This window comes from Chaetodon trifascialis, chromosome 14 (genome assembly GCF_039877785.1).
Source record: "Chaetodon trifascialis isolate fChaTrf1 chromosome 14, fChaTrf1.hap1, whole genome shotgun sequence".
Classification (NCBI taxonomy): Eukaryota; Metazoa; Chordata; class Actinopteri; order Chaetodontiformes; family Chaetodontidae; genus Chaetodon; species Chaetodon trifascialis.
Window position 1 is genome coordinate 3,700,011 of NC_092069.1, and position 25,828 is coordinate 3,725,838.

The following is a 25,828-nucleotide window of genomic DNA, read 5'->3' on the forward strand; positions in this document are numbered from 1 at the left end:
CATGCATATTAAGATGTATTCTATGAATATAGTTATTATCATGATTAGCGCTCGATAAGGGATTACTGCAAATGCCATTAGAGGTGAGCTTGGTTGGCAGGGGTTACCATGGTGACATGTCTCCAAGGAAGCTCTCAGAAAATGGCGGCCGCGTCACTTCCGCACTGACCAGCGCAATTGAAAAGATAGGTACAATAATTTATTTACACTGAAGTATATTTGTGCGTTCTATATCATTTCGGACGAACCCTTAAACCTTTCACATTTGTAGCGCCCCCTAGTGGCAGAATATCCCCAACTTAAAAGAGAAACATGAAAAAAACGAATAATAATGAGAACAAAAATAATGTGAAACCTTAATTAAAGGAAATTGGCTGGAAACATCTGGTTTCGGTTATCATCCACACACACACACACACACACACACACACACACACACACACACACACACACACACACACAGCAGGGCAGAGGACGGGCGGACGGAGCGCGGTGGCTTTAAGGCGGAGGCGAGGCGTGGAGCTGCTGCTGCTCTGTCATCCCTTCACTCTCCTCGCTCACTGAGCTGAATGAAGCCCCGCTCAGCCAGCGCAGGGAAGCGGCTCTCTGTGCTCAGCCCGCCGCCTCTCTCCAACTGCTCATATCTGCCTGCTGACAGCGACAAGGGATTATTATTATCGAGCAGTCATTGTTTCTCCGCAACGAAGCTGGAAGGTAAGTTTACCTTTTCTCTGAAAATCGCGCTGGATCAAGCGGTGCCTTGTGATGGTGCCCACTCCCGGTTCTCCCTGCAGCCGCCGTGGCAGAGGGGGCCACCGGCTGGGAATGGTTCCACTGAGGGCTGGATGTAGACCAGGACATGGACGTGATGAGGGGTCTGCTGTAGTGTGAGCTGCCCTGGTCATCCTGCTGTAGAAGCAGACTGAGGCAGCTCTCCTGTGCTTTCAGATTTAAGTGTGCTTTGACTGGCTGCTGTTTTTCTGCTCATCATGCCAATTAAGATCCAGCACCTGGTTTGAAGCCTGGATACATTGTAAAGGAGAAAATGATTAGACCCACTGGCTGAATATCACACACTTCCCATCAAATAGATCACGTTATTGACCGCCATTGGATTCAGATTGGTCCATTTCTGTGCAATTCTGCGCCGGAGACTCTGCTTCTGCCGATCATATCTCTCTGCATTTGATGTTTGATGACACTGTTGTCGTGTTCAGTCATTAATACCTGTTTGTGATCTAACGATGGGCTGCAGTCAGCCGTCACATGAGGCGCAGTGCATTTGACCTCAATATTAGGCGGCTGTATGTTGATTGGGCTGAACGGACAGACATTTAATTCCCGTGGCCGTCCACAGGGGGCGCTGTGTCCCCTCAGCTGCTCTGTCAGCCTCAGTCATGCTGCAAAAAATGTCTGTTCAGAAGAAGCAGCATGAGTAGTGTTACAGGGAGTCTGACATCACATTTTGTTCAAATCAAGTGAGAGATTCTTCCATCTGAGTGAGCTTCTTCCACTTTTTTTTTAAATCTTTTTTTCTCCAAAGGAAAAGGAAACAAGAACCTGAACAAATGTAGGCTGCATTTCTGAAAATAATATTTGTTGCTGTAACAGAAAACAGGTGTCTCTTCATAACTCCTCAGCCACAGTTTTAGACATTACTCAAGACAGTGCTGATGAAGGCTCTCACATCGGGTTTTTTGCATTGTTGTTTTGTTCCAAACAAAAACAAAAACAGCATTCTGCATTTGTAATCAGGAAAATGAGGGTGAATACTTGCACACTTTGGGGCATCCACTCCTTCTAAAGGCCACACTTGTAGTCAGTTTAAAGGATGGGAAGGCATCAGGAGCCATTTAATCTAACTGAACATCTGGCAGATGTGTAGCATTGGGTCCTCTTCATCAGTGATTGAGGCTTTCCAAGCACTGCACCACGCTAAGCACAAACTGATCCCCTCCTCTCACCCACACAGCTCTGCCCATGGAGTACTTAGTATCTGCTCTGTTCCTCCTACTGCATCAAGACTGTGCTGCTTGGGAGTTAGCCTTCACTGGTTTTGGCCACAGTTCAGAGAAATAAGAAAAAGAGAGAAAGACATAAAAACAGTGATTATGGGTGAAAGACTTGGAATGGATTATGACAGAGAAATGACATTTTAATCATGCTAACCCATTGGGAGTAAGTGGCTTGCAGGATTTGTTCATGTAAGGCTGCTTTTCATCAGTGTGTAATGTACAGGCATCAATAGGCTGCCCACTGAACCCGACAGACTTGTGTTAATGGACGTCAGTGCTGGATGGATTTATTGAAAAACCCTGCACCATAGCCAGCTGTACGAGCAGAGCTGCAATCCACTGAGCTTATAATACACTCTGAGCTCTTTCACAGGTTCAGCTTCAAGTGTTTAAAATCATACATAAAAACAGGAATATTTGTCTGTTTACTCTCAAATCAAATGAGAGCAGCTGATCCAGCACTTCGGCTGGAGTATTTTTAGGTCCACTGTTTTCATTATTGTGTATATCCTTGTCCAGTTACCTATGTGTTTTCAGAAGGGAGGGAAGGAAGAAAAATAGATTTTACTTCCAAGAGTAACAAGGCCCTGGCCTGAGGTGTTCTGCGTCTGGCTGTGCCCCTGCTGATAGATGCTGCAGGGCTTTTGGATGTGCGTGTGTGTTTCTGTGGCCGAAGGACGACTGGAATCCTCGCTCAGCTCAGGGTGGCTGCGTGTGTGTTACCAGGTATTGGAGTGGCCACACATGGCTGTGGTGTGTGCCCAGTCTAAGCTCCTCTTCTGAGGGTGGCTAGCTGGGGAAAGACAGGGCCATTGTTCCCAACCAGCTGCCGAGGCAGAGGTTTACTCACTTCCACCGCGGCCAGATGTTTTGGTTGGCAATTGCCTCTGAGAACTGGGGCTGTAAGGTGAGAATCTGGTGTGGCGGGCAGGAGCTGAAGCAGGGTGGGCTTTTTTGTCTTTACCCTTCACTGACACACAGAGCAGCCACAGTGTACATACAGTATAAGGCCTGGTGCCCGTCCAGCGCACTCCTGTCTTTGTGCAGTGGACAGGCAGGCAGCGTGTCGGCGTACTGTATCTGTGCAGTTTCTGCCACAGACCAAAAGAGTCTGGGAGTAATTAGCTGTGAGGGTATAATCCTATACCAGACACAGCATCTGTTAAAAGTGTGCACCCCCCTCCTTCTCCCCCCAATTCCCAGTCACAAGTGGTTATGACTCCCACAAACTCCACCTCTCCTACTTTACTAGCACCTTCATTTATGAGTACATGAAAAAGTGAAACTTGTTTGGTTGGCAGATTTGTTTTTGCAGCAGGGGGCGACCATATTTCACACCGTGAATTGCGCTTACTTAGCCAGTGTATGCAGTGGCAAGTCCCTGAAGATAAGGGCTTAAAGTTGGCTTCTTTTTGAACAGTAGTTTTGGTGCTCCCTGTCAGACTCTGAAATCCAAAATGAGGGACAAATTGTTTAAGTGACCAGAAGCACCCTAAAAACTGTACAAGGGTGGTTAGGCTCATCCAGTGGCTGCACACTAATGCACAGTCACTGTGAAAGAACTTAGATCATAAACCTGATTAATATAGAACTAATATTACTTAAATTAGACAAGGCATGGGAAGATTTTTATTTTGAACACAGGACCCTACGGATAGATCAAGACCTTCAAACGTGACATTATGTCCTCATTCTGTCTTTCTCATTCTGGAGATTCCTCAAGTGTGTGGTTCAGGTTGACTTTTTTTTAATTGGGGATGCTAGATTAAATTCAGATTTGGACACATTTATTTGAGGTTCAAATATCTTTTTGCTGTATGTTTATAATAAAAAGCAAGAGCAGCCTGATCTCAGCTTTGTGGAGCAGGTCCTGGCTGCAGGGGCTCGGCGTGCTGGTCTTGCTGATGGGTGGTTGCTGCAGGCTCTGGTCTGTTCCTTCCATACAGAAGTAGGACTGTTTTCTGCTGCGAAGAACCTGAGTTGGAGAGGAACGGCAGTATGGCAGGGCTGCCCCAGCATGCCACAGATCGTTGGCATTAGATCAGCATTGGGGTTACTCAACTGTGAAGCAGTCATCTTAATGTTCATTTGCTGGCGTCTCACCTCACTAATCTGGATATCTGCTAAATGCACTTACTCCTTCTGTTCTTTGCATCACTTGTCCATCTTCATCACAGTCTAGTTATTGTGGTGTGTACATACTTAACTATAAATCTATTGCTTGGAAAAGCCAACATCCCCGGGTCATGTGTCACACCTCTTCAGCGGAGGAGGAAACCTCTTGTCCAACGGGACCTATTAAACAAAACAGTGAAGGAGACTTTGTATTCATCTGCCAACCTTCCCTTTCCTTTTTCCTCCTCTAATCTGTCCCTATAGTCTAATTTCCTGTCAGTCTTATCACACCCACTCATTCCAGATGTAAAAAAAACGGGTTACGCAATCATGTGGTTAATTAAAATATCATAAACCTGGGATATTTCATTATAGAACAGACACCTCAAGTTCTGTTGTTTCACAGTTTCTGTGCACTCGTGCCACTGTGGTGTTTTTGGAAACAGTAGCTTGCTACCTTGACGACCTGATTAGACTTGCATTTTTCCACCGCTGGTTTAAATGAGAGGCAATTGAAGTCTTGGTTTCACCGTGCATTGTTCTGATTCTACAGAGGGGAGCTTGTGGCTACAGTAAAGCTGGTATTTTGCATTAAGTGTGCATGATGCCTTTGTGATTGGCTCTTCAATCATATCAGGGCTAAACACACAGGGACAGGTGCTCGTGTAAGATTGCTTCTTTAATGTCTTGAGGAATTATTTCCCCATCACTGGGAATGATTTAGCACTGGGGGTAATGGAGGTTGAGAATATCCTAATATGTCCTCAGTTCCTGACAGCTCCCTAACCCTCACTCCTTGTTCCCAACCTTGGCCCCCTCTACCATCTTTCCCCCCTCAGACGACTAACTCAATGCAACACTTGTTTCAATTCCCTGTCTCTATGTAGTCACAGGCAATTAGCTCCCGTCAAAATACGCTGCTGGATGGAGGGTTGAGACTGAGGCAAACAACAGCCTGCTCCTGCCCCTACCCTTGGCTAATATTACTCTGAGCTACTGAGAAAGGAATAGGTTTTGTCAATAGATGGAAGGGAAAGAAATGAGGGGGGCTTCACTTGGGACCTGTGCGCATGCTACCTCTCCGAGCACAAAGCAGGTCTTTCACTTGGGATCTGGAGCGCATATGGAACCGTTTATCGAACCGCCAGTGTGCCAATCCCCCCGTATTCTGTTGACTGCAGGTTTCCCCTCACCTCCACATCTCAGATTCACTTTGCCTCTGAAATTAACTTGAAACACTGCACCTGGTGATGTTCCTCCCTTAGCCCCTTCTCCTTGGTCCTTCTCAAAACCTGGATCCAACGTTACCCCACAACCTACTCAATTAAGTACCCTTAAAATCCATGATCTTGTCCTTCAGTTTCTGAGTGTCTGTATACACCATCCAGTGGACATAACTGACCACTGTGACTTTTGCTTTTTGACAACAAATGATCACTTACACACTCATCCACGTAAGGTAGATCATTTTATTGTGATGCCTAGATTCACATTGGCCTGGTCGATATCACAGGTAATTCACTGGTACTTGTCAATAATTTTCGTTGCTGCTTTGTTGAACTGTTTCAGTTAAGGTAGACCAATGTGAATTCAAGGTTGACATTTGGTAGTTTACTTTTTCCATGAATTAATTAGTATTCACGCAAAATTATAGGGACACTATTTTAACAGTAACACAATGCCAGCATGACATCATTTCCAAGGATTGGCTTTGAAAGTGCACAGCTGGGTGTAGATAACGGAGCAGTTTGGATGTGTGTGTTTTTTCCCTTCTGCATTCCAGCTTCTTATTTATAATGGCTTGGGGGTTACTTCTATAAAAGGAAGTTTGAAGACTTTTGCCGACCCACTCGAAAGTAGACTTGCATACCACATTTTCTCAAGATGTAACCTTTAGATTTCCGGGAGAAGGACATCAATCACACAGCAAAAGAATGGTGAGTTTGGCTTGGTTCAAAGACAGTGGGATACATGACAGTCCAAACACAGAGCTATCAACTCCCTCAGTAGGGTTCTGCTTTTGTATCATCCAGGTGTATCCTCAAAGCAGGGTTAAGTTTTTCTCCCCTCTAAACAGTCAAAACTGCAAAAAGTAATTGTGAAAAGAAGCTGTGTATTTATATAAGTGATCATAATAGATGCAGCTCTTTGTATCAGAGGTCAGCTCTATGTTTTTGTTGGGAATAGACTCCACACATAGTTAACTGTGGTGAAATGTGACCTTTGACATGTGACTTGAAAACTGCCAAGCTGGGCCTCAAGGAAATAGATTGTGTTTACAAAGAAACTGTCATTATGTGTTGTAGATTTAATTATCTTGACATGTTGGGTTGGGTAGCTAATGGCATTCTGTTGTTGTCACGACACCGGAAATCTGATACAATACTTTGAATAATGTCAGTATTCGATACCATTTCTGATACCACGTGGAAAAATTGACATAACGCTGAGGGCAGAATTGTTTTTTTTATTAGAAGATAAATAGAAGAAGGCTATAACATAACATGATGATATAACATGACAATGATGACAATGTTAAGTTAAGAGTAGGACTGTCAAAATTATATTGAAAAATGTCAAAAATGACTTTCAATTACTCCTTCCGAGAAAACATTGGTTCGAACAATTACAATATCTATTTTTACACATTATATCATAAGAGGGCAAACCAGTACAAGTGGCGCACTACTTGTGTAGGTATATTTATTTCAAAATTAAACGTCTTTTAAAAAAATCTACATAGTTACAGATTACAAAATAGACGAATAAAAGAATGTCTTCTACTATATTGAGTTATTCCCTCTTTTCATCTTGACCTACATTTCATTTTCAGTCAATGAAAGTGAGGTGTGCAGTTTCCAATTGGTGCCGTCCACGTGTCCTGGATGTCTCAGACGAACAGGAGGTTACCCGGTTACTTATTATCTGTGATTATGACCCTATTTTTTTTCATATTTTATGGAAGGGATCCCTTCAGAGATGGACTTTTTGTTAAAGAGTAAGATCCGTTTTGTTTGACTAGAAACAGCTGTTATATTGCTTTTGCCAAAAACCACCAGACTCCATTTACAGAAACAGTAATTTTATCATCATAAAACACACTTCAATCAAACTTGACATAAACTAAATAAAACTCACCAAAACCTTCTTGGTTTATCTTTCACTGTGCCAACAATCACCACCAACTCTGGTTCGGGTGAAATGAACTCTTAATTCACCAGCTCAGGAAAGGAGTGAGAGGGAGAGGGACATTAGAGAAGCGACGAAAACAGTGTGCAGAACAGTGTGCAGAGCCACAATATTTTCACCGGACATTATGACTGGGAAGATTTAAGTAAGATTGAGATTAAAGTCGAACTTCAGCTGACTTTACTGGTAAAAAAATGACTGGATAACAGAAATTCTGGTTATGTGACTCTTGTTTGTTAAACGGTGCATTTAGTGCAGCATTCCAGGCCCATGCAAGACCAGCTGCCATTATAGTGCTGCTTTTTTTTTTTTTTAACAGTTTAACAGTTTCAAATTGGGAATCTTCGTTGACAGCCCTAGTTAACAGTACTGTGTGTCGAGGTCAATACTGCAGCAGACTCTCAGCTAAGTTACTTCTGGCCATAGTCAAAGTATTTTCCTACCAACTGAGGCGGCTGTGGCTCAGGAGGCAGAGTGGTCCTCTCCTTATTAGAGGGTTGGTGGTTTAATCCCTTAGCATCTTACATGACAAAGTGTCCTTGGGAGAGATACTGAACCCCAAAATTGCCCCCATTGTGCCATCAGTGTGTGAGTGTGTGTGAATGGTTAAAAGCTTGTAATGACCAGGTGGCCCAGCCATCATATGAATGCATGTGGAAGGCTGAATGCAGACTTGTGTTGTTAGTCCATTTACCATTTAACTGAAACTCTGACATGAGATTCCTCAGGCCTGTTATCTTAATTAGTATCAGTATTAGCATCTGGGTTAGCTTAGCTTTGAGAATTACAAATGGCAAAACAACATGCTTATCAACAACAGTTTACTGGGCCATCCTGTTTAATGCTTCAGTGATTTTGAAATGGAAGGTCGGCATGTCTGTCCTTTGCTAAATTTGTTGTGTGAGCACCATTTGTTAGCACTGCTCTGTAGCATTTATTGCATAAGGGCTTGCTTGTATCATTTGCCTCTCCTTGTCAACCTTATTAACCCAAACCATTGTGGAGGCTCTATGCTTGCCATCTGTAATGAGCTAACACTGTAAGCTAACTGGAGCGAATGAGGCAGGTGACGGGAAGAAGACAGCACTGTGAATGAGTGAGGCACTGCAGTGGTGTGTGTGTGTGTGTGTGTGTGTGTGTGTGTGTGTGTGTGTGTGTGTGTGTGTGTGTGTGTGTGTGTGTGTGTGTGTGTGTGTGTGTGTGTGTGTGTGTGTGTGTGTGTGTGTGTGTGTGTGTCAGTTTGCTGTGGAGGGAAGACAGTGAGGAAGCTGGAACCGGTGAATCGATAATGTGGAAAATGGGTATTGAAACTATGGCATTCAAATCTGTCTGGAGTCACGTGGCTTTGTTTTGCCCAAGACCTAACAACTAAGTTCTTCCTTAACCTGAGAATTACCTCTGCTTGACTAGATTTGGTCCACACTGCCAAACTGATGAGCAGTCATTCGGCCTTGGATTGTCTGCCTTTGGGTTTTCATCATGCCTTGTTCATGTCACAGGATTCAATCCTCCAAAATTATCCTAAACTCTTGGGCACTAACAATCCAGATGTCCCGACACCCCGTTTAATGCCTAGCAGATGGTATCTGTAATGATGGATTGTGCTGAAAACAGATTACCTTAATGAGGTCATGTACCAATGAACTGTGTGGGTTTGGCCTCATCATCTGGTAGAGGCCCATACCTGCCCTCTGAGATTCTAACAGTTACTTAAAGTTACTTACAGGTCAAGCATGATGGGAGGAATGTTGCGTCCTTACTTGGACCACTGAATATGCAAACTGAACAGTGTTTGTCTGTAGAGTGCATTCACTGTGAGGGGCCTCACGAGAGATGCGGTACGCTGTACTTCTTTGGCCTGTGTTATTCTAACTATCAGATCTTCCTCCTCTCTCCCTCCCTTCCTCCCTCTCTCCCTCGGTCTCTTTGGTGGACAAGGGTCCTTTTCGCTGCCCTGTGTGACTCTGTTTGTATGTCTGATTGTGGGAAAATTTCTTGACTATCCGTGAGAGTCCCCCGCTCTCTGTACAGGCTTTTCCCTTGGGGTCCTCCAGGCTCGGAGGGGCTGAGCCCCACCATTGCTCTGAGGTCCTTCTCCTCTCAGCAACCCCTATTGGCAGTAGCAGTGGTAGCAGAATTCCCCTGCCCTGCCTTTTGAGTCCTGAACCACTTGTCTAAGCTGTTGTGTGTAATCAGTCACCAGGTTCGACAGCGCAGTTTATCTTTTCAGATGGGGGAGATCTTTCAGGCTTTTCAGCACAGCGATAAAGAAGCCTGGTGAAAAGCACTCTGATGGGGCTGAGATCAAGTCATGGATATGTAAAACCGTTGGGAGAATGGTCCAGACTGTGATGGGTTCACTTTGGTTACTTTTGCAAAATATGTCATTGTAGCTTGGTATGGTTCGATCATGAATTCCAGTTTTCCTTTCAGCGCTTGCATTGTCACTCTCATGTAGTACAGTATGTGTCACTACACGTTCTCTGACTTGAAATTCCTCACTGACTTGCTGGTGTATGAATAGCCTGTAATTCTTTCCTAAAGATAAGACAGGCTGCCAGATAAACAAGCCTCCCACCTCCATCCTCAATTCAATTTATGGTACTGTAATTCACATTACTGGTGTGACAGATGTGTTTTATTGCTGTGTTGTAAGGCTGGAGCATCTTAGCAAGATTTAAGATGTAAACGCATCCCATTCACCCATTTTGTTTTCCCTTCTAATCTGTCATGATATTCTCATCATATCCTCACATGCAGGGTTTGGGGGCCAACCATAAATTGTTTGACCTGAGGAAGAAAAAATGGATTAAAACATACATTATCAGACAAAACCTCCCCAGTGATCTCACTTTGTTTAAAACCAAAGGCCATTACTAAACAGTAAAACATTTTATAAGCTCAGCACTGTCATAATTCTTGCTAAGACTTTTGGATTACTAAATTTGGCCTGTGTATTTTTTTCCAATGATGTAATGACTTTATAGTACAGTTCAAAGCTCGTAAGCAGACTATACTTTTACTGCGTTCTGCAGACTCTCTCCCACCCTGCCGTCTTCTTGTGTTTGAGATCTGAGATGGATGGGCGAATGCATATAGGGATCTAGGAATGAATCAGATGGTTCTGTTTTTTTTGCTATCGAGTAACTCAACAGACAAACACCATCTGAACAGTGGATCTGAGCCATAGATCCTTCATTCCCGGCAAGTTCTTCTCAAAAACTTCTTCTGCCAAGTGACAAACCGCGTGGCTGGCAACAACTAAAGCATTCAGAGACCGTATGAATAGGGGTCTGTCTCAGGAGAGGCTTGTTGAAATGGGGCCTTTGGCTTTTATCCCTCTGGAGAGGCAGACTGATCTCGCACAGGTTTTGTGCTGGCAGTGCACTTCAAATGGACTGTTGAAAGGCAAGGCGTTTATTTGTGCTGTGTTATAAACTGTATCCTTTTCCCAGATTTAGCATCTGTGGGTGTTCTGCATCATCCGTAAGCACTGCCAGGCCGTCCCTTCTACCCTTCTGTTCTTACCTTCACATGTAATGCTGCCCTAAACTCTCCCTCTTGACCTGTTGTACCTTGCATACCTTCATTCTCAAAAGGTTCCTCCTCATCTGCTCTGTCTGAGCGATGATGGTGTTAAACACCATTTTTTCAGTTTTGCAGATGGAGAAGAAGCTGTTAAGTGTTGTCATCCTCTGCTGATATACGCTCCATCACCCCTTCATGGTAAATCACATGTGGACATCAGGTGAACCCCCTTGGTGCTCTTCCTGTGGTTACTAGGATACTGCCCCCCCTCCCCATCCTACTCCTCTTCCTCCTTTGCATCATGCAGCAGCCTTTAGAGCAGTGGGCTGTTTTTCTTCTCCTTCCACTTGTATAAACCAGGAGACTATCTGCCATCAGCATTCAGGAAGTGTGGGGGTAAACAAACGACAGGAGCCAGCAGGGGAAACTCAGTTGACCTAGCCATGTCATAGCAACCTCAGAGAGCAGGTTATTTTTGGTAGTTTCTGTGTCCATGAGCATTGTGTTTATAAAGGGCTGTTTCTATTTGTTTATGTGTCAGGATAAACTCGTTTGTGCACTTATGAGATTACATGAGCTGGAAAAATGAAGGAGAGTTCAGCTTCCTTTCATTTTAAGCATCATCACTGACTCTGCCAGATGGTGTATAATGCAGGTTCTTTCCAGTCCTGCCATTGACTAATGAGTCATTTAGAGTGTATTCACTCCCATGCAAGCAGTTCTTTGCTACTGTGATTGTGAAGCTCTCTTCAAACTCCTCTCTACTAATGTGTTGTTGGCAGTATTTGCTGTCACCAGTTTTGCCATTACTGGTGTGTTAATGAGTAAAGGATGGCTTTCCTAACAGAAGTGTCAGTATGAGAGAGCGACAGATCTAGAGGCCTAAAAGCGCTGCATGTGTGTCTGGGTGCGCATGTGTGTTGAAAGCTCTATCCTGTCAGCAGTGGAGTGATGGAGAGATAAGCCATAAGCAATTGCTGTGTGTGCCAAAGCGTCTGACTGCTTCAGCCACACAGGAATTGGCCTGCATTAAAGCTACTGGAGGCTGATGGCTTCTCTCTCCATCTCTTTGTCTCTCTGCCTCTTTCTATCTGTCCCACTGGATTTCCCATTTTCAAGCAGCATCATGTCTAGAGTATTTCTTCAGGCAGTGATCCTTTGAGAAAATGGCTTTTTAAAGTCCAATATCCCTCAATCATCACAAATCAACCCCCCCAACCCCCCAGTCCCCCAGTCCCCCAACCCCCTGCCTTCATATTGTCCAGCAGCCACACGGATTAGCTGTGCCATATAGCAGGAGGACACTGAAAGATATAATGATAATCAGCCCATACACATGACCCTGTCAGCCCACCCCCAACCGCCATCATGCTGAGCTGACAACAAAATCCCTTCAATGTGCACTTACTTTGGGCTGTTGCAAAGGTGCAGAGATGAGCTTTAATATGGCTGGAAAATAGGCGGGATTCTTTTTTCTACTGCTGAAAGTTCAGTGATTGCAGGATGCCAATAGCCAACTTAGCCAACAGCCAATATATCAAGTGGAAGCCTTGCAGAAATATTGCTGGAATAATGACTAAAATCCATTTAGTGAGAATTAAATCAGATTTTCTAGTGGATTTGAGTGAGGGACCTCCTGTGAAGGCAGTTTAAAGCCAAAGCACTTGCCTCAGCCATCCCATACGGTGTTATCATGAATGTAAAAAGTGGAAATACAGTGACAACATGATGTACGCTGCTGTAGCTTGAAGATTAAAGCGGGGAGCTATTTAAAGAATCTGATCTAGATCAGCTTTCTTAAAACAACTAATTTTTGCAAACTGCTCAAAGCCGGTTTCTAAAAGCACCTTGTCTCCTTCCCTCTCTCATTCTTTCCCTTCCTTGGATCGCCACCACTGTTGTGCTGAGCCCCGATTGGCTGCCAGATTGCCTTGACGACGGGCCGCAGTACATAAACGGGGCAATGTTTGTGGAACGCAGCACCGCAAGGCAGGAAGTCTTGTACATTCTTATCTCTCACCCCTTGGATGGTGCTCCCGCGGGCCTCAGTGGGGAGCAGGAGCCACAGAGGCAAATGGAAGCCTTATTTTTATATCTGGCCCATTTTCCACACTTTGAGCCAGAGATAAACAAACTCTTTGAGGTCCAGACAACCCTCATTTCTTTTGCAAGTATTGGGAAGAACATGAAAAGAAGCAAGCGAGTATATATACATATATACATGTACATGCACTCATGTAGCACACGTGAAACGAGCACACTCGCACACCCCAGCCGTCGTTACCTTGCCTTCCTGACATTCCATCCAAGAGCTTGAGGAAGAGGAAAGGGATCTGCTGATCTGCAGCTTTGGCACATGAAGCAGAATGGAGGGAACAAGCCCCGCTGTGATTCACTGGTGTGTTGCATACATTTGAACTCACTCACATACACACAAACTCTCTTAGAACACAGTTGAGAAAGTATTAAAACAGACACTCGTCATAAATCTGTCTCGTGCTTTTGGCCACTGGTCAGTGGTGTGCAGTACATTTCCCAGACTTCACTTCTCTTCCTTTTTTTTCTTGCGAATCCACTCCATTTAAACAGTTCAAATGTAATGGTATATCAATTGTCAGTACTTGAACTGTAGTGTATTTTTAGCTGTGGTGTTCAGCTTTGGGTGGACAGTTGCAGACACCTCTCCGGTTTGGCTTGGCATCCTTTTTTCACCATTGTCTCCGGTGAAACTAGAACACCAGGCCAAAGCTGAGTAAGTCATTTCAGCTCCACGAGGAACAGTGGTACTCAAATCGCAGGCTGTTGACAGTGGAAGAGCACGAAGTTGCCATTGAGCCCTTTTTCCTGTTTATCGATCAACTGATGAAATTCTGATCATTGACTTTTCTGATGGTGGCTTTGTGAAACGAGGTTGTGAAGTAAGGTCACTGAGTTCTGTTTCATATCGCGCCCTGCATCTCAGAGGGCAACCACGTTAACAGTCTGTGTGCACTACATTGAGCATTGTGGTCATAATAATGCCAGTTCTCACTACAGTCCTGCTGTCTTGGGAGGAAAAAAAGGCAGACTCATTGTTCTACGAAGGAAACTAAGATGCAGGAGAGGAAAAGTTGTAGGGAAAAAAATGCTGACCCACATTTTCTTTGCAGTGTGCAATGGGACAACTTTTCGTGGCCCAACCTAACCATTTAACTTAAATAGCATGTAATCAGAACAATATGTGTTGTTTGTATGCTGCCAGAGCAGATGTGATTAACCCAGATTTCTACGAGGGGGTCAAGGCTTTTTGTCGGAGCAGGGTTTCATCCTGTGGAGGCCAGCGACTGGGACAAATTCTCATGGTGTGACAACTCCTCTTCCTTTCTAACCTGCAGACATATTTCTGCAATGCTGTGCATTTTAGAAGCATGGGCAAGGAAACATCTGCACTACATTTAAATAAATATAGTATACTGTGACTGATGATGCCTATAGTGTTGGCATCAGTCTTGCTCATTGGATGCTACACATGGCTGCAGTTAGAATGTCCTTCACGACACACTGCTCACTGGGTTAGTAAAGGCCATATTCTTGAGCACTTCTGACTGGCAGCCATGTAATTGTGTCTATATGTGTGTGTGAATGTTTTGCTTGAATTATAGTTGTGAGGACCAAACAAGGACAGTGTTTTGCTGAAACTTATCATTATTGAATAATGACACCATCGACACACATACATATACACATACAACATAAGCATCACCTTCACCATGCAGTTTTGTCTGCCACTGGGAAAATGAAGGCTGACTGGAGATCCAGTCCGGCTGGCACCGTTTCTGTCTGCTTTCCTGTCTCCATTATAGACTAAATGAATAAATTAGCTCATGCTTTTTCTCCCAGTGTTTCCTATTGCTCCCCCCTCCGCCCGACGCCAAGCCCTGCTGTAGTTACTTGTTTGCAAAGCAATACTCAAACTATGTTATTACTCCCTATAAAGTTCCAACAGTTTGTTATTGACAGTTCACTTAACATGCTTCTTTCTTCTCTCTTATTTTCAAAGTGGTTTTTGATTGTTTCTTCATTGAAATTTGCAGCGTGTCCTGTGTTGTTGGTAGTCAGGCTCTGTGGCGCCATCAATGATACCACCTGGAGACACTGGGGAGTTCAAAAGTTCTCTTTCTCCACTTTAAACGGAGTGCACTGTGGTCTTCTGTAAACCCACAGTAGCAAAATTTTTGGCCGCTCGGGTGCAGAAACACAACATCAACGATTTGTTAGCTAACGGTTGTCCAGCAGATAAAGAGCGACGTCAGCATTAGTTTGTAGTCCTGTTTCTGGCCACCTGGTGAATGCTCGTCCAATGTTCACTTTTCTTCCGGCTCTTTAGCTGCTAAATGCACCACTGTGTTCAGCAACTACTGGCTGACTTAGTGTGCTTGATGTTTGGCACTCCAGTGGGTTTGTTAGAGCACTTTTGCAAAAAGCATCTGCCTCTGATGTGGGTGCTGAGAGTGAAACAAAACTGTAAAGTTGGGGGCCAGAAAAACAAAACCATGGGCTCATATAAAGCAACTATAAAGGGGAACTGCAGAATGGAGTGATAATTCTCTGAGTTAGTCACTACAGGGGACCCCGTTCACATAAGAGTAGCTGTATGATTTATTGTTAATATGAAACACCAGAATGGTGGAAGAATTCAATAGGCAGAAGTGGGCATCTTTGAAGGAATACACTGTGAAAATGTTGCTTTGCTATGCCTAACCCTAAGTAGAAAACGCATTTCCTGAGGAGAATGGAGTGTGAATGCTGACAGCTTTGACAGCAGTGAATTTCAGAATGAATTTTGCACTGCACTGCTGAAACACCTAGAAGCTGAAATGTTACACTGGCAGAATTGGAAGCTGAACTACATTACTGAAAGAAGCTAAGAGCTGAGAGACATTGCATGAAAGGGCTTTGTATTAATATCACACAGACAAACTGTGTTGCAGCTTGGAACAGAACATTGTTGCTGTGCAAAGTAATGCATGAAAAATGAAACTGCTAGAAGTGGAAGCGTAACTGTATTAGGAATTGTGAAGACAGCTTAATCTTTCAAACAGCATAAAAGATAAAATAAGATAAAATAACAGTTGAATAAAGGCAAAAATGTGTGTGTGTTGTGTGCGTGTGTGTGTGTGTGTGTGTGTAGCAACTGAAACAGCTCAAGGTTTGAAACTGGCCGTTATCCACAGTTCAATAGGAAAATAGGACAGATGTCTCAATTGCCAAAAATACCTTAACGTCAGTCCAGGATGACATGAGTGTGAGAGCCGTGTCAGCCCTCACATTGACTACAATGTGCATTTCCTGAAGAAAATGCAAGAAAATGCATGTGAGAGCTGGGAGCTGCTAGCTGCTGCCAGCTGCTTCTACAGCAGCAGAAAATGATCCAGTGTGCAGGACTGACTTGTCAGTGTGTGTCATTGAGATGGATCAGTGGCACGTGGTGCTGGATGTGTGCGCCCCTCCAGGAGCCTGCCCTGTGCTCAGCTGGCTTTAATCAACAGCATCACTTACCCCTCTTGTGGGTCATCAGTGCATAATGGGCCCGCTCAGCAACGCCCCCCCCCCCCCCCCCCCCCCCCCCCCGCCTCCACACTGTCTTTATGCTGTATGTATTTACATCGTCTCCCTTGCACACACTGCAGTGAGAAGATGTTTGTGTTCTCCCACACTCACACCAGCCCATTCACTCATGCTGGACTACACTAGACTCACGCCTCACGGTGTGTTCTTTGGGTAATAATTTTACAGTCAACCTGTCTTTTCTCTTCCAAATACGTTTAGCTAACCAACGGGTTTATTTAAAATCTCCCTGATTATCCGTCTGTTCATATTCATCACAGATGGGAAAGATGGCCAAAACTGCTAAAATATGATCCAAGTTGTGTTCTTTGTGGCTGATTTGGAGGGTGGGTTGATTGTTCTGCCGCTGTGCACTGTGACATGGATGGAAAGGAACGGTGTGACAAATTCAACATTCAGGCTTCTTATCACTTAAATTTGAGTGTAATCTCCATTCACTTGGTTTGTGTCCATTTATGCCTGATAGCATCTTGCAGACAGTGCTGAGTGCAGCTTATCAGCCAAATCAGAGGGGTGGTCCCTGAAACTATGCATGTTACGGACCCTTTATCACAGTATATTCCTCCCAACCACTGAAGAAACGTGCTGGCCCAGCAGACAGCAGCATAGTCCACGTGACAGTCAAAAATAAAGTCACTGAGGACACCGCTCAGTAACTTTGAGTGAGCCCCTTCTCAGCTGAAGAACAGGATGTGGCAAAGGGCTCCATAACTTAGGGGGATAGTAAATCAGTGTAATAACATGTCTGACCCTTCCCAGCGTATAAGAGGCAGCTGGACAGACAAACTCTCTGTGTGGCTGGATGGAACACGAGGGACGTGTGCTTGAATGGTGCTGAAAGTTGACTGTGATGTAGTCTGGAGAGATATGTTATATGTTTGCAGAGGAAACCCTTTAGATTTGCTCCAGTTTTTCTGAATCTCATAGATCCATGGATATCCTGTTTTGGATGTGAATTTGCGATTTTATTTTTGAAGTTACTGTTTTTCCCTTTCACAGTTGGAAATGGTACTTGTTTCTTTCAACACTGAGATAATAACCACTGGATTTGTGTTGGAATGGACATCGGCTGCCACAGCCTACTGTATAGAGATAAACAGGAAGGGTTTGTTATTATTCTGTCGTCTCTGGAGAGCTCATAAGACAGTTTCAGTGCAGTGCACAGCAACACTAGGTCATCATTCTAAGCATTACGTCAATTGAAGTTAGAAATTCTAGTATTGTAACATCGTATTTTAACACTAGCATCTACCAAGAAAGAGAACGAGGTCTTTTATTTTCCACAGTGTCACTCAGAGGTTTGCTTGGTCGCTTGGACCCATTATGGTAAAGCCAGACCAAAGGATTTGAGAATAAAGTTGGTGGGCTATTTTTATGAAATCCACTTCCTCTGGTCTGTGATAAAATCTTTTGAGAGAGGAAAGAGCAGTTTTCTTTTGTCACAGTGGCTTCAAAGCTTTGCTCAGTTCTTGCTTTTGCAGCCACAGCATTATGCAAATTCATAATTACAATTGTGTTTTGTTTGCTTTGCTTATTCCTGTGCATTATAATACTAGCTAATCATCGTAGCTCCTTGGGCACCGTCTATCATTAGCTCAAAATTTCTGATGCATGTTTTCTTTTTGTTTCAAGCTGTAATCTGCAATTTTGCCAGTGGTGTGCAACAAATCTGTCCCGATCGCTGGCGCCCTCGCTCTAAGGTAATGCAACCTCAGATGCTGAGACAGCACTGTCCGTGTCCAGTAAGGTGCCACTGGATTCAAAGAGTTGCCCACCCAGTACAAGAGGTCAAGGGTCAAGAAAAACACTTGCACCTGTTCACAGCGGGCCTTCTCCAGTGGAACAGATGCCTCCTAGATGTTTTGATGAAGATACTGTGACAGCCCTGATCATGTTTGTGTAGCATGGCATTACAATAGAGTAGGGTTACCTCTTGCAAGTGCAATGTTTAGAATTGGACTAAACCTCCCACCATACTCCCCAGACATGCTGCACCAGACATGGACATATGCAATGCTTTTGGGGATGTAAAAGCCATGATTTCCATAGATTTGAATGTATGGCAAGAGGGAACATTCTTACACCTCAAAATGCTGTGATGGAGGACTGAGTCTTGGGTTCAGTCTGTGGTCAGCAAAGAACAAACTCATTCTGAGAAGTCTTTCCTGAACAGATTGGTACATTTGAGCATTTTCTTTTGAATGGCGGAATAAGAAACGGTGATAAATTGCAACGTCAGTTGTACAGCTGAAGTCGACTCTGTGGAGAGAAGTCCCCATGTTGCCAATATAATAGCAACTGGAATGTATAAACCTTGCTTTTGAATGGAAGCATCTGGAAAAAGAGCATGGCCTTTTCATTTCATTTTACTGTCAGTCTTTTTTCCCATTACTGTTCTCTGTCAGTCTCTGGTCTTTTACAGTTCACACACCTGGTTTCATTGTGGTCAAAAAGGAGGTATGAAGACTGATGTATTAGAGCATGTATGGTTGTCATCTGGGCTCTTTGTACTTTGCATTGCATATTTGTAAAGCCTGAAGGTGATCATGGAAATATTGTGTATTACCACTTTTCAAAATGGATGCACTATGAGATGTAGTTACTGGGACATTATTCACAGTCTAATAGTGATGGCCTTTGAGCCCAAAGACTAAGGCGTTACTGGTCACTGGTTAACTTGATGAAACTGTGATGAGTCAGTCAGCAGAAAACTGGACCATTGTCCAAACATGACAGCATTTAGGTGGCACATATCCAGACAGACAGCAGAGGTTCTGTGGAAGCAGGCAGTTGACCTCTGACCCTGCCCAGTCTGCCTCTGGGACAAAAGAGCCATTAAGATGGCAAGTATTTTTGCAAAACACCCAAAAAGTGCTCAGCTCATAGTGCAAATAACTGGTAATCCTGTTGAAATTCTTGTTTACCCTCTGTTAGAACTGATAAAAGCAGGTGGATTACCATGTATTTGTGATGGAAGAGTAGAGAATGTAGCAGTAGATAGGAATAATTCGTACAGGAGGGGTGTAAATAATATAGACAGGAAAAAATATCACTGTAAGAACATAATGACTACAATTAGATTTATGTTTTATGGCTCTACTGTCATTAGGCTACTTTTCTGCGCAGGCTTTTGAAAGATGGATAGTATAGTGTTCCCCACTATCATGATTTATAGCTAACATACAATTAGAGCATGTATAAAAATGTGACCTCATGTTTATTCTGTCAAGGGTTCAGGCTTTGTGTAGCGCCACTATTTTTCTCACTGGCAATTTATTTCTGTGCGGGCGTGAAAGAATTGATTATGTGCTGTCAAAAGGAATACCTCACTTAAACAAAACAAACTTAAACGAGAGCTGCCTGCCAAAAAGAAACTCTAAATAATACATTAAGGAACAACATGTCATAAAACGTGACTGTTTGCTGTGTTTGCCCTGGCAGCTGCCGGTTTGAAGGACCCTTGCCACTTCTCTTCAGTGACAACCCTGGCAAGTCTGCTTCAGTCCATATCCGCAGTTTTAAACGCTTCATTACAGCCACTCCTCCAGCTGTTTCTTCGCCCATTTTTAAGTTTGACTGCCCTTCTTATGAGAGGTCTGAACCGAAAAAGTGCTTTATGAGCCTTGAGGAGACCACCTTGGGTGACCCCTTCTGCTTGTCCAATATTCAGTTTACCTTTTGCCAACATTCGATGAAGTGCCAAGTTCCTTTTTATTGCTCCCCCTGACTAAATTTAGCACTTGTTATCCAAATGGTGATTGTTGTTGCACTGTAGCAGTGCATTTTTGTTTGTGAAAAATCCCTACCTGGAATGCTCTGTGGACTTTCATCTGCTTCCTCCGTGGGTACAGTATGATTTAGACATCAGCTCAGCAAGTTTCACCAAGCTGACTGACAAGTGAGTGTCAGGTTGTCCAGAGGTACGTGTCTGAAGTGTCAGTCTTGCGTGATATACTCTGAAACTAGTTCATCAGTCATGACTTTTGCCATCTAGTATGGTTTACTGTGACTAAACACCAACCTCACCTCTGTTTAAGGGAATGACCCATGGGGGCAGTCCAAGTTCACTGAAGCCAGGCTTGTAGAGGCCACAATCTGCTGTCGTCTCCCTGGTGCAAACAGTGACAATGTGGATTTGCAGATGAGGCTCTTATTTTATCTCTTTCTGCAAAATGCATGCTGTCCAAGATTAGTAAAACAAACATACCCCCAAAAAACAATAGGAAAACAGATGGACGTATAAGGTTGTTGAAGTTTCAGTCATCTCTCTTCGGATCATGATGTTTATTCCAAGCATTCCTAACCCACTCTATTTACATCAGTTAGCTGATGTCATTTACCAGGCTGTGATGGATAGTATTCCATGGATGGTTTTTGGTATCTTCCCTTAAAGAGAGAGAAGACGTGATGCAAACCTCACTGTGATGCTGCTGAGAAAGATTAAGACAGAGGCAAAGGGACAGTATGGGAAGTGAACATCATGGAGATATGCTGCCTCTGTCTAAGAGCTGGGCTAATGGATGTGTCCCCAGGGCTTGCTCAGGAATGCACACAGACCTTACTGCCAGCAACTTGGTGTCATCTGTCTTCTGTCCCCAGGGAAAGATGACAAATATCATGGTATTTTGACTCCCCCTTTCTCCTTTCTTAAGCATACCAATGGCTCCAGTTTGTATGTGTGTGAGAATGACAGTAAGTACCAGTTTCACCAAGAATGGATAGTGGTTATTATGCATTTGGGTCCAGCTTTATAGGCTAGGTGACACAGACTTTTACTTCCCATCAATGCAAAGTATTAATATACAGCACTGTGGTATGACTGATACCAGCTGTAAAATGCAAATGTGCTTTCTTTGCATCTGTTGATTTAAAATGACACAGTGCAGTGTCATACGTGCTAAATGCTCAAACAATGAAGCAAAAGGAGGGAGAGTCTCTACAGTAACTGTCTTCTGATACCCAAAGTGTTTTAATATTCCTCTTGAAATCTGGTCAGCAGCCCTGTGCATGTCTAAATGCACAAATAAGCAAGACTGGCATCGATAGTCAAGCATTGATCAGAAATCACCACCAGACAAGCCGTCACCTCACTCAACCCGTGGAGCAGACAAGCAGTCCAGAGGAGGATAAGATCACTCAGTATGAAATCAATTCACATTCGACCTTTGTCTTCAAAGTGTTGGGCAGTAAAGGTAAAAATGCGTGACCTCTAGAAATGTCAGAGGATTTGTATTGATCAGGCGGTTTTGGGTCAAGAGGCTGTCAATGATGTCTTGCTGATTGATGTGTAAACATTTTTCCAGACATGCTGACTGAGGACAATAGCTGATAGGGTTTGAATTCACAATGAGTCAATTTATTCAACTACCTTGTTGGTTCAATGGTGGACATTGGAAATTTTGGACATCATTTCGTCTGGAGGTCTTTTTGGGCTTTGGTAATTTTCTCAGCTGATTAGGGCTATGTGAGGTTAGGGGTGGTATCTGTGACCTGGCCAGTGGAATGGTACTCTTAAGTTTTTGACGATCATGTTTACACTCGCCAACCCCTTTTATTATCACAGTAACGTACTTGAATACCATTTCACAGAACCATCTGGTGTAGCCCTTCAAAGTATCATCACTCCAAGCTAGGGTTGGGCGGTAATCCGGTAATGAGGTATCCCGCGGTATCTAAAAATAGCAACGGTATCAGTTTCATTACCGTCATTAAAAAATACTGTGCACATAGGTCTACAGGGGTCTAACATAATTGTAGCATCGTCATAACAAAAATGAAGTCCACTCCGTTCAATGTATCTGGTTGAATTTTTACTCGAGAAAAAGGTGAAAAAATGAACCTGAGCAGTTTTCCAGATGTTTTAACACAGGTATGTCCAGGCGCTCATATGGGCAGAGTACCATTATCTCGTCCAAGCATACGGAGAAACTCCTCTGTTGAAAACACTTTTTCAGCCTTTTTTCTGCTTGCTATTGTTCTTAGCTCTCATAAAAGGACGAAATGCAAATAAAACAATAAAATAACACTTCGGGCTGCTCTGCAGAGTCCTCTGTGAGCACTCTGCTCATTCATGAGACGGAGCGGTGAAACTAACTGCGTGGTTACGCCGGTCAATAGCTCAGCGACCCGCCCACATTCACCATGGAAACACCAATGACGATCCAGAAGGAAGTAAGCCCAGAGATAGGTTATTGCATGAAGAGCGCTCCCTCCACTCTAGAAACCCCCTCCTCTTTAAACAAGCAGGACCTTCGTGATCAATCTCAAACTAACACAGAGTCATAGGAGGAGACATTAGCAGCGTTTTTTTGGCCTGGAATAAAACTTTTGACCACAAAACAGCAAAGGTAAAACATACTTTATGATTTCGCAAAGTTTTTTCCTGCTACTCTGTGGCTGCTAGCTTGCCGAGTTTTCGTCGAATGCGCATATAATTTCTTGGGGTATGAATTATGTTTCGTTTGGGTGACAATGCTTGGTAGAGGCTTTTAACTGAGTTTCTCCCCATCATTCTGGTATGCTACAAGTTAGGACTTGTGCTTCTTCGCGTGAGCATTGACCGTCTGAACTGTGCGCATGTCACGCTGCCCTGCAAAGTGATTTTTAATTAGTCACGGTAATACTGTATACCCCAGGAAAATGTGGGGAAAGTTTGCTGGTATCAAAATTTGGATACCGCCCAGCTCTACTCCAAGCATTATATTTGGCTGAGCTAATGGCATGAACTTGACAAGGCCAACAGAGCTTTGTTCATCTCACCGTCTTTGTGTGTGCATGTGCTCATGTGGGCTTGTGCTTTTATGTATTTGTTGGCGATGAGAAAACGGGACAGGAAAAGGGGTTTCCTTTGGGGCGTTGTCTGTCATATCCCCCAGCCACGCTTTTTTGTGTGCTCAATGAGGGAATGCATTGGGTAAAGTAGGGATTGTGGGCAAGGGTGGGAAGCACAGGCCACCAAGGGTCATTTCCTTTCATCTTACCCTCTCCTTTGGAGTCACACAGCAGGCATATACATACATACATGCAAACTGTACAAAAATTCATTTCTATTCAAAGAAAATCCATCACCTTCTCGCCAACATCCACATAGATGCCGTCATATACTGGAGCTGGGCTCCAGAAGGGGAGGGGAAGGGGGACGAGTCATCTAAAGACCAAGAGACCAAGAAGGGAGAGAGAGCAAGGGGGGGGGGGAGAGAGAGAGCAGGGACAATGTCAACAGCTCAGCTCCCAGCACAGTCAGCTGAAATCCAGACTCAGAAGCTCACAGACAGCAGACAAAACGGAGCAGCTTTGACTGGGAAGCATCGTCAGACTTGGCAAAGGCATGGAATTTGGCCATGAAACACAAAATCTGAATGGCAAAAAGAGGGATCTAAAGTCATAGGCAGCAGGAGCAGGAATGCTGTAAAATTTTCTTGGAGTCTTGCTTCGTTGAACGGCTTTATCACTCATTTGAAGTCACGCGACACAGGGATAATCCATCTCTCAAGGCAGCCCATCTGAAGTGGGTAAGTAGGAGATACTTGATCTTGACAATGATACCCGTAACCCTACCCAGTCATTGTGACCAATAGCTACACAGTAGTGGTGTTCACCCATTAGGAGATTGCATGCACAACAGGCTGCAGATGTTAAAGTGTAATTCCAGTTTGTCCATGCACTGCATCCCACTGCTCAGTTCAGCCAGGAAAACACAGAACACAGAACTACTGCAGCCACTAAATTAAACATTAGTCATCAGGCTCCATAGAAAGCTGAGCAAGAAAGAGGCTGTTGGGTGAACAAGGACACAAATCACACTGGGATGATAAAGTGTCCACATTTTTGTGTTGTTGTGAGTGGAGGGACAGGCAGTATTTTCAATCATGTTGGTTTATTTATTTTTTTTTAATCTACGGTGGCTTTATAGGTCATTAACAGCAGCAAAAGCTGTGTTGTAAGATACACATGGTCTTTATGCTTCTCCAGTGGTGTTAACAGCAGGGTTATTATCAGAACTAAAACTGAAACTAAAATTAAAAATAAATAATTAAAAATAAGTTGTGCAAAAAATTGTTATAAACTGCAACTAAATCAAACATCCATCCATCCATCGTCTATACCGGGGTTGCGGGGGGGGCTGGAGCCTATCCCAGCTATCAACGGGTGAGAGGCGGGGTGCACTCTGAACCGGTTGCCAGCTGATCGCAGGGCAACAGACGAACAACCATTCACCTAACTCACACCAGGAAGCCGGAGTACCCGGAGAGAACCCACGCATGCACGGGAAGAACATGCATACTTCACACAGAAAGGCCCCGCCTGACCCGGGGATCGAACTAACGACCTTCTTGCTGTGAGACATGTGCACTACCTGCTGCACCACCGTGCAGCCCTACATCAAACATATGTACAAATATTAGAATTTGAAGCATTTAGTAGCAGATGTTTTTGAACTTGCATCAGGGGGAGCGTAAACAGTAGCAACACAAACACAGGTGAATTCTCTGGAAAGATAATTAAAAATTATTAAACATTTAATATCTGTGAAACATTACTCATGAATATTTAGTGTGTTTGAGCACCAAACATCATTGATTGAGTCTGCCCTCCACTGTCCTACCTAAGGCTCGCGCTTCATTTTCCTGTGACTGGACAATAGCCAAGAGCAGTCTGTGTAGTGGATCAGCCAAGCAGGAGTAACTGCCGCTCTTCCTTGTGGCAATTGGTCCGGCAGGTCAGGCTGGGTGGTCGGAAGATGCATTGGCCAGTGATTGTCCCAAAGTCTGCTGCACTAATCCAGTCCCTGTATCTTGTATGCATATACTTCTGACTCATTACGCCATGCCCAAACAAAAACAAAGTGCACTAAAAATAAATATGTAAAAGCTAAACCTTTGTGAAAAAGTGAAATTAAACTTACCAAACACACTCTGAAAACTGATCAAAATGAAACTAAAATGAAATCTAAATGTCAAAACTAAGAATAAACAAAAACCAATTGAAAATTCAAGCTGATTATAACTTTGGTTGAGCACATGCTTTTCTCCAAGCCCAATGTGTGCTGGTGCATTATATGAGCAGGGGGTTTTGGCATTGCTGGTAGGATTAGATTCAGGTTTTAGCTGAGACTGGTTGGAGTTTCATTTTCTTTGGAAGGCTTTGTATGATTTCCAGGGAGGATAGGGGTTCAGCCTTACTAAGTGCTGGGGGAGAGAGTTAAAATAGATGTGAAGTCCAGGACTTAAGTTCAAGGAAATGTTTTGCATTTCAGTAATTGAGGGGGCATGGGGCAGTGTCAAATGTAATGGGGCACGGGTCTATTTTGGGTCGTAGACGTGGACCGATCAACATGCTCATCAATAACACAGTCAGCCCTTTGGTGTATGTAG

At 43.7% G+C, this 25,828-nt stretch overlaps 1 protein-coding gene across 3 annotated transcripts in view; it reads left to right on the forward strand.

Annotated features, from left to right (window-relative positions):
* Positions 1-530: 530 nt before the first annotated feature.
* Positions 531-25,828, forward strand: part of daam2 (dishevelled associated activator of morphogenesis 2) — a 114,822-nt gene continuing 89,524 nt past the window's right edge. For 2 of the 3 annotated variants that reach the window (XM_070978886.1, XM_070978888.1), the window contains exon 1: positions 536-714. The gene's annotated coding sequence lies outside the window, so the exon portion shown is untranslated. Of the gene's footprint in view, positions 715-25,828 lie in introns of all 3 variants that reach the window. The other variant, XM_070978887.1, reaches the window with a different exon arrangement.